Source organism: Nelumbo lutea, chromosome 4 (genome assembly GCF_056320005.1).
Source record: "Nelumbo lutea isolate HS-2025 chromosome 4, American lotus-T2T, whole genome shotgun sequence".
NCBI lineage: Eukaryota > Viridiplantae > Streptophyta > Magnoliopsida > Proteales > Nelumbonaceae > Nelumbo > Nelumbo lutea.
In genome coordinates, this window is record NC_142687.1 from 89,756,099 (window position 1) to 89,765,486 (window position 9,388).

The 9,388-nt window shown below is 36.6% G+C and overlaps 1 pseudogene across 1 annotated transcript; it reads right to left on the reverse strand.

The window, feature by feature from the left end:
• Positions 1-1,504: 1,504 nt before the first annotated feature.
• On the reverse strand, positions 1,505-8,538 carry LOC148861689 (cyclin-L1-1-like; annotated as a pseudogene). The gene is made up of 9 exons (XR_016095022.1): positions 8,425-8,538; positions 6,308-6,492; positions 6,120-6,201; positions 5,821-5,961; positions 5,376-5,525; positions 2,502-2,775; positions 1,971-2,370; positions 1,801-1,839; positions 1,505-1,704 (listed from the first exon to the last, which is right to left on the reverse strand). The product of XR_016095022.1 is annotated as a cyclin-L1-1-like (transcript).
• Positions 8,539-9,388: the final 850 nt, after the last annotated feature.

The following is a 9,388-nucleotide window of genomic DNA, read 5'->3' on the forward strand; positions in this document are numbered from 1 at the left end:
ATTATTTATAGTTGTTTTGATATTAAACTTAATGCTATTAATATATTTAGAGAATTTGTGTGCATTTTCTTAAGATATCCAAGCGCTTCCATATTTTTACATTCGTATCCATTCGTTTCCTAAGCATATCCGCAAACAAATTATCTGATATAATACCCTATACCGATACTTCAATCCTTGAATGGGGGTAATAAAAATTGAGGGTCATGTTACCGAAGCTAACATTGGACAAACTGATGTAGTTGTTTCCTTTGAAGACAGGGAAGTACAATACTTGAGGAAGGTAATCCTTGACCAGGCAGAGATTTTTTACGCCGTGTTGGAATATTCAGAAGCAAGTTAAGTGGTCCGACCCCTATGGTTCTGGTTTGGCAATTACTGTGAACACTGAAGAGGAGGTGGGTCCGGGTTATTCTGAAACTTTTGGTGCAGAAGAATGTTTAGATAGCACAGTAGAAAGCTTTGAAAGAGGGTCTGAAGGAGGGTAATGGGAGTGGTGGTGTTTCTCATCTTCGTTTTCTTCATATAGATAATGGTGGTCTGGACACCATTGCTGAAACGTACATCACCATGTTTACAGGTTACATTAATTTGGAATAGAATAAGCCAACAATAGGCTTTTTCATGACTTTCTGAAATTTTTCTTAAAAACAAACAAGGGAAAAGTTAATTTTCACACATATTTGGGAAATGAATCAAACGCCATGACACACCATCATATCCTTTCTCATCCCATCCTTTCCCAGCCTAATTTTCTTGGGAACCAAACAGACCCTAAAATTCCATAAGAACTTTCACTCAAAGTTCTGTTTCTCTTATAGAGCCACAACCCACCATTATAAAGGCCTATGTCTGGAGACAGCCATACTCAAACTCAAGGACCAACCTAACTTGATGATCAGAATCAGCAGAGTAGCACATGTCCAACACATCTTCGTTGAGGCATGGCCAAGAAAGTGTCTTCTGTCTGCCTCCCCTTATCGGTGAACAATATCTTCCAGGAAGTTTATAATCAGGCAATTGCCCTCAGATTGAAGATACATCCTAGAGATGATAATGAGATTCAAGCGCATGGTTCACATGCATTGATACAGACAACAGACACTAGCTTCTATTGTAACTAGTTCAAAGAACATACAGGAAAGAGGGTCACAATCTCTGGACGCATTTTGGTAGCATTAACACGGCCTTGAGATCGGATTCAGTCCTCACAAAATGGTGCTCACACCATAGCCATTTGCAGCTGTGGATTGGGAATATCTCCCCATGAATAAAAACATACAAGTAAGAGATATTCCCAATACACGGTTGCAAGTGGCTGTGAGGGTGGTGTGAGTGGCAATTTGTGAGGACTGAATCCAAGTTCTGAGAATTGAGTTGGAATTTGATTCAGTAGCTAATTACGGTTCATACTATATATGACCATAAGTAATGCATGTAAACGGCATATATAGAACTATCTCACCAAAACAGTCCGACAAAAACCCCTTCCAAGGCAAGTCAGTTTGTGGCTTTATTACCAAAATCGCATTTTTTATTTAAGATAAGCAAAACAGAGGAAAAACCAGCTTGTCAGTCTGTTGATACTGTAATAAATATGCCACATTACAGATATGGTATGGTCCCTAACCAAAAGTATGCACACAAGACTTCTGGTTCATGCATATGGATGATGTCTGTGGCGATCCTTCTCCTGGCTACGATCTGAAAAAGGAGCAATCTCAGAAGCTAGACATTCTTTTACCATCCGGAAGAATATATGATGCACTTTAGAGACAATGAAAGAACTTGAATGCATACCTCAAGATGAATAATTCCTTGATTTATCACAATGCCCTCCTGCATCCATGTATGACAGGAAACAAGTCAAGGATATGCAGGAGGAAATAAAACTAAAAAATTCCAGAAAATGATAAGATCTTTTTCATAATAAATATATAGAAAAAAACAAAGGACATCCGCAGAGAAACCTGAGTCTTTTCCTTTGTCCTTGGAATGATGGCTTCTCTCCTTAAGTTTATCCCTATCCCTCTCTACATCCTTCTCTCGTTCACGTTCCCTGTCAGAGTCCCTCCCCCTATCACGATCACGGTCTCGGGTCTTTTGTCTTTCCCTCTCTCTCTCCCTGTTCCTTTCTCCACCCACCTCTTGTCTGTATTCGGCCTTGGGCTTTGAAGGGGGTTCTTCTCTAACCTCTCCCTCAATTAGGATGCTCTTACCATCATCATCACTCTTCTTGGACTCCTTTAGTTTGTCAAGGACCACTTTTATCAAAGCATCCTTGGACCCACTGGAGTCTGCATTTGGTGCTGCAGACACTTTGGGGATAGCAGTGTCATTATTAGCTGCTGCACCATTTGGAGTACCTTCCTAAGCAAAGCAGCATTAACAAACTAGTTAATTGGATGATGTGCCATTAGCTTTTTAAAAAAAAACATAATTTCAGAAGGAAATAGCATATAATGTGCCTTTATGGTAGTCAGTAATAAAAGAAATTTTACCTTTGGAATTTGTTGAGCTTGTGGATCCCATGTTTTACTTGAGGTTGTGAAGGAGTCTCCATCTTTGCATACGGGTATGTACTGTGCCTTGGGTAGGCTGTAAAGGTGTGCCAAGACTCTGCAGACTTCATCAATCCCAGATTTCTCAGCATCAAAAGCTTTCCACCATGGTGGGTTCTCAGGAAGTGATACCTGGAACCTGCGAGCAGCTGCATACACAACCCCACAGGCCACAACCTCACTTTTGAATCGAACACACAACGTTATACGCAAACTGCACAATAAATGAGACATATATAAGAACTAAAAAGATGTAGCAGCACCCACATTAATGTGTCTTCCAAAAGACTCTAGACAAGTAACCGATCATAAACCTCTCGACTTCACCATGACAAATAACTAACCAAAGAACTGACAATGCAAACAAGCTACTATATACCAATAAAATAATTAAGATAACAGGAATAACACAGATCAGCAAACAATTTGGCAGATCAACTATCTAAACAAGAGGTAAATAGTGATCAGCCATTCTGGGGACTGGTGAGACAAGAGATGTAGTTAGAAAGTATGGGTTTTGTGGCAAATGCCATCCTAAAAAGAGATGCTTGGCATGTTTTTGCATATACCATTTTTCCAGTATCTAATAAAATTTAACAGTTATCAATCAAAAATAGAAGTAGCAAACTAATCAAACATATCAAAAACAATTGACGAAGATAATAGATGAAAGAAGATATAACAAGAATGGAAATAATCAGATTCTCAAAATGCAAGTACAGAGAAGCCATTAGCAAGGATAAAGACACATTGAAAACCAAGACAGGCTAATCAGTAAGGGGACAACAAGACCATGTAAGTGTGCTTTCTACAAAAAACAAGAAAACAAAAATAGAAAACAAAAAAAAAATACCATCTGTTTCTCTCATGCCATTGTACTTTAAGAATCTGGAAACATTTTGCTGTCTAAATCCTCAACAAGAATAATGGATACCAGCCAATCTCGCAGGAACAGGAATAATTGCAGAGACAAAACAGGTCTCTTTTAACACCAATATGAAACTGAACAGAGCAGAATGGTGGAACAAGATCCATGTAGCTAACAACTCCATATATCTGATACATGACTTTGTTGAGTTGAGTTGAGGCAAGCACATGGGAGTTGACAGAGATGGTATCATGCATTCATGTTTCCATTGAGAAACCTATATTCATTTCTAAACTTTTTAGTATAGCAGGCTTGGATCCTTGATCCCTTCTCAACTTTTCTGAGGGAAAAATAATAAAAGACAAAATCAAATGAAGAAGTGCTTAATTTTCCCATGCCAACATATGAACTCTAATCAAGAAAGTTCACAGACCAGAGGCAGGAATTCAGTCTTCCAAAACAGAACCATATTGTCACCATGTTGTCATCTGTAACAGAGGCCTACGGCCTACCTCACATAAGCAGAGATAACAAGCCATGCAGGTTCATTGTATAACATAGAACACCATCATGGTATCACATAGAAAACCAATGGGTTCTCCATATAATAAGAGATTCTTTTTTTTTTTTGATAAATCATATAATAAGAGATTGTGGCTATCTGTTTGATCATTTCTGTAAAGTTCATCTTGCATAAACACCCAAAGAAGAGAAAGAGAAGAGGATGGGGATAGTCAGGTACCTTATGTATCAAATTCAGCATGTTAAGAAGGCATAGACATGTCTTTGTAGTATGAACCCCAAAGATTTAAGGATGATGGTATGATATGCAATTTTACAGATGCTTCTTTCATAGATCACGTTATATGGGAAAGCCCAGGGTCACTGGAAAGTAAAGGGACATCAAAAACTTCAGATATTCTGTGTGTCAATTCATACACAAGTGCAAACAGATGGCTCTAGGAATTCCTATCCAGAAAAGTTTTAATTTTGGTTTCAAGCTAAGGTTTTTACCTGGTTTGAAAATATAAACCAAAATTACACTAAAGTTTCGAGAACTTTCAAATTTTGTAACAAAATAGAGCTAAATTAAATCCTCTTTTGAACTTTCTATTCTTGTTTATTATCTAGTCTTTTCTGTCTGTCTTCCTATTTCTTCTCTTCTGCTCACCTCTATTATTTCATTCCCATATTCCTGATTCTACTCCGAACTTCTTTCTTGTTCTCTATTTCATTAGAACTCCATTATTCTACTCAAATTTTACTGTGTAACCCTCAAAACCATAATAAAATCCCAAAATTCCATGAAAGAGAATATCAGAGTTTTAAACCATGCCATCCAGGCATCCAGGTACATGGCTTCTCTCTTATCTATTTGCATGTACAGACTACAGAGATCTTGCAAATGGTCCTTTAACATCTAGTAGCATAAAGCCTTAGTAGATCATACTAAAGGTGAAAACCATGCACTATAATACTAAACAAAAGTTCTAAAATGCCACATCCTTTTAGTTTTTTTTTCCCTTCCCCAATTATTAGAAATTTATTACACATTCCTAAGACCTTTTAAGTTGTTGTACATGTAAACATAGAGGTTTCTCATTACCAAGAAGCATTTCAGAAGGTATGCAATTTATGCACCATCAAGAAAAAATATAGCAAATGGTATCTAAACTTCATGCTCTCAAATCATTATAATTTTTTTTTTTTATCAATAACACTTTCATTAATTCATCAGTAGAAAATTTACAAGTGGAAGACAAACACACTTATCTTCCACGAGTCACAAAGAACTTCAAGAAACAAATCATTATGCTATATAGAAATGTCAAATTAAAAACTTAAACTAAGTATTAGAACTAAGTTAATAACCACAGAGTAAACAACTAAAGGTTGCTAGTTAGATTAATAAAAAAGAAAAGAGGGGGCCCCATCCAGATAAGCACCTGTCATTTGCTAGATTCCAAGCTTCTTGCCTCAACTCTGGAGGTGTTTCAAGAGTAGCAAGGTAGTTTGATATAAACTTATGAGGGTGTTCAACATGGCACATGAAACCCATCTGTTCTGTTCAAATCCATCTTCAACTCTGAATATTTCTGTAAGGAGAAAAATTATTCAGATAAAAATAACTTACTCTACAAAGAAGTCATATCAGAGGAACCCCACAAGTATAAGTGCCAATGGCAGTATTAATATCAACCAAATTCTGCACAAAAACTAATAGCCAGAAATCAGAATTGTTACCAATACTGATAGAGGGGGAGGGAAAGATATGTTACAGAATTATGAATATAGAAAACAAAAGATACAAAAAAGGTATCTGTAGTTCAGAAGATTTTTTTTTAATCAGTAATAGATAAACAAAAACTTACAAGGTTTATTCAGCCTAACCTTAGAAAAGATCTCCAAATGTTCTATGGGTAAATTCTCCCTCCTGCACTCCATTCTATGGAATACAATGAGAACCTGCTTTGCTTTTCTAGGGCTTTCTTCCAGCTTTAAAGCAAGCCAAACACAGCTAGCAGCAACCCTCTGCATGGAAGTAAAATCAGATCCTAGAAGGTGAAATCTCAAAGAGGAAAGACTGGATAAATATTCTGTAGACAAAAGGTTTTTTTCGAAAAGGAAGGACAAAAAAAACATCAACAATGACAAAACTATATATTAGGATAAGAGTCGGATGATTAGACCTTCACTTTGAAACGGGCAAATGACTTCTTACAGTAGAAACAATGAAATAGAACCTGCCCTGTAGCCATTACTGCTGGAGGCCTGTGAATGAGTTTTGAGGAAATAAAAACAAGCAGATAGGAAAAGGGATACAAAAACAAAGAAAACATAGACTCAAGAAATCAGCAGAAAAATAAATAAAGGATACAATTTGAGTAAAATGCCGCTTTCCTGGATTAGATCACAGCCATATATTCAAAGGGTTGTTTCAGTTGCTTCATCTATGCCATCTTTCCTAGAAGGTGAGTTCTTCAATTGCTCATCCGTCAAGTAAAAAGTATCAATTGCTGTGTAAGTCATTATCAAGAAAAGACCTCAAAAGGCTCAAATGAACTGCTGCAGAAAAAGAAATCTAAATTTCAGACATTGAGAATGATACAGAAAAGAATGAATATGAATTTGAGTCCACTACATAGTTTCTACTCCAGCATCTCTAAACTCTAATACTCAACTTTCAACAATCTGAACCGAGATTATAAAACCCAACAGAACATCAAGAAAACTTTAAAAAAAAAAGATGTATCATGATTTTGGTAGTTATAACATCATGGGAAAAGTCACCTAAAAAAGGAATCATAGGTTCGGTATTTATTGATTAAGGCCTAATTGAACCTATGAGTCTGCAATCTTAAGGCTCAGTTTGGATGTACAAATACAAATATGTAGAGTGCAAAAACCTGTATTTTATATTATTTTGTATGTATTTGCACTGTGCATATTTGTATTTGTACTCTTTCCAAACTGAGCCTAAAGGGGAAAAAGCGAAAACATGATAATGATCACATGCAGTGAAGCAGAGTGGGAGAAGAAGAGAAACAGAACAATAGACTAAAGAGAGGTATATTTGCCCCTTGAACGGTTCAATATCATTGGCTAGATGAGACTGGTAATTGGTAAGTAGAGTTTGGCAGACTTAGAACTGTTCCTTGAACCTGTATTCTACAAGCCTCTAAAGGATAAAAGTTTAGAGGACTGCTAGGCCATCTGGTGTATAACCAACCAATATTATTTTGTTGTAGAATTGTAAAAAAATATTAGTGATTCCTGGCATTTTTTACCTAAATAGTTGAAAAGAATGCAAGGGCTCTTTCATAAGTGTTGTAAATTAGATCATCTCCAGGACCCCAAAAATGGTTCAGGTAGAAACCCCAGTAGATCCCTAGAAACTATTTCTTCATCCATCCTTGAGGTGTACAACTAACTGCCTTCTAAAGCGGTGACATAAGAATGTAATCTGTATATAATTGGAGAGAAAGTGTTAGTAGTTCCATAGAAAACATGTATGTGGCCTTCTAAATAACGGATAGAAAAAGAATAATGAGCTTACATCGACCCAAACTGATTATTTGTCAATGTGTCATCAGTTGCATAAAGCTTCATTTTCAAAGATGGAGTAATGAATCATAAGAAGTCTTTGTCCACACTCCACAAAGTAGAAAGTACCTAAGAGAAGACCATCCTCCAGAGCAATTCCATTGAGAATTTTGTTTTAAAAATATTTCACCATACCCTTAATATTGATCCATGTCTGGGTGATATCAGCATGGTAGAACCAGGCCCTCCCCCAGAAGGATGAGCAGACCAACCAAACGCACAGTGCTTCTTTCCTAAATCTCATTTTGGGGACCTTAATAGAATGGGCGTCCTGGACAAAAGAAAGGAGCATGGCCGCATAGGCAACTAAAAGTGGCAGGTTTCATGGTACTAGTGAGAATTATGTTAAGAGAGTAAGTTGGGATGAGAAGTTAATGAGAGATGCTCATGAGTAGATGGAATCCAAGGTTGTCTTTAAACCAGAGCTGTTGAGACGTTGGCAGTCTTCAGTGAAAGATGAGGAAGCAATCCTGCCATTATGGTTAATGGTTTCCAAAAGTGGGTGAACATTGATAAAATAGGAGGATGCGCCTTCTGCTGACCTGCTAGCAGCTAGGGGTTCCAAGAGAACTACGGTTCCTCGAAATGCAACAGGCGAAAGTGCAATTTTTTCATCAAAATGGCAAGCAAACTAGGAGAGTAAGTAGGTGTTTGCTTCTTCTATTAACGAAACCAAGCTACAGGAAAACCGAGTTCAGATAACATGCTAAAAGAAAAATAAGGTAAAAAAACAAAAATCTACTTGAAACCCATTTACTGGGTTAGATTAACTTTATAAAGATAAATTGAGATTTTAAGAACGCAGTCACACCCCAAATTTTCAGCAGCTCAGCCCTACATGACAACATGTAATCGTCCATTAAGAACATAGAAGTTTATTAGTTGTTTTACCTCTAGGTTGCTGCTGATACTGAAGAAGCTTTGATTTACTGAATTTCCTTCAGTTTTTCTTTCTTCTCCTTTTCGCTTCGATAGAGAGAGAATAAGAAAAAAAAAGTGTAAATTACAGAGACCCCTTCGTTATGGATTTGTGGGGTCAGTGACTATTACGCTTAACTTTTATTTTCGAAAAATACCCCTCAACTTTCACTTTGCACAAATACCCCTCCTTAGATTTCCGTCAACAAGATTCTCATCCAAATTATTTAAATTTTTTTATATCCCCAAATTATCCTTTTTCTTACTTTGAACGATTTATGATTCAATTAATTTTCTAAATATAATATTGGAAGTCCTCTTGTTCTTCGTTGCTCTAATGGCACTAGATTCAATATTCAAATGAAATGGTAGAGGTTTATTTGCATAGATATAAATTTAAGGTTTTATTTGATTTTTTTCTTAATTTATTAGAGAAATGAATAGATAATTTTTATATTTTAAGATGAAGAGACATTCGTAATATAAATTTAAGATTTTATTTGTTTTTTTTTCTTGATTTATTAGATAAATGAGTTTACACTTTAAGATGAAGAGACATTCATAACATTGAAATGAAACAAGAACTTAAAGAAACTTGTTTTTGTATATCATTCGAATGATTTTTGTTGTGTTAGTTGGTTTCTTACTTCATTATGAGAACATGGAGGTATTTTTAGGTTGATGGAGGGTGATTTGACCCCACCTATGAAACAGTGGCACATGGACATTGAATCAGCACGAGCGATGGCTCAGCGTTGCAACGTGGTACGACCAAGTGACAGGCTCAGCGAAAGGATTTTGCAGCGATGCGAACCCCAAGCTCCTCGAGCTACCTTTGAAGAGATACTCCGAGGCAACCTTAGCTCGTGAGCTAAGGTTATTAGCTCGTCCGAGCTCCCAAGCAGACAAGTCATTCCGAGGACCAGTTCCACTAAGG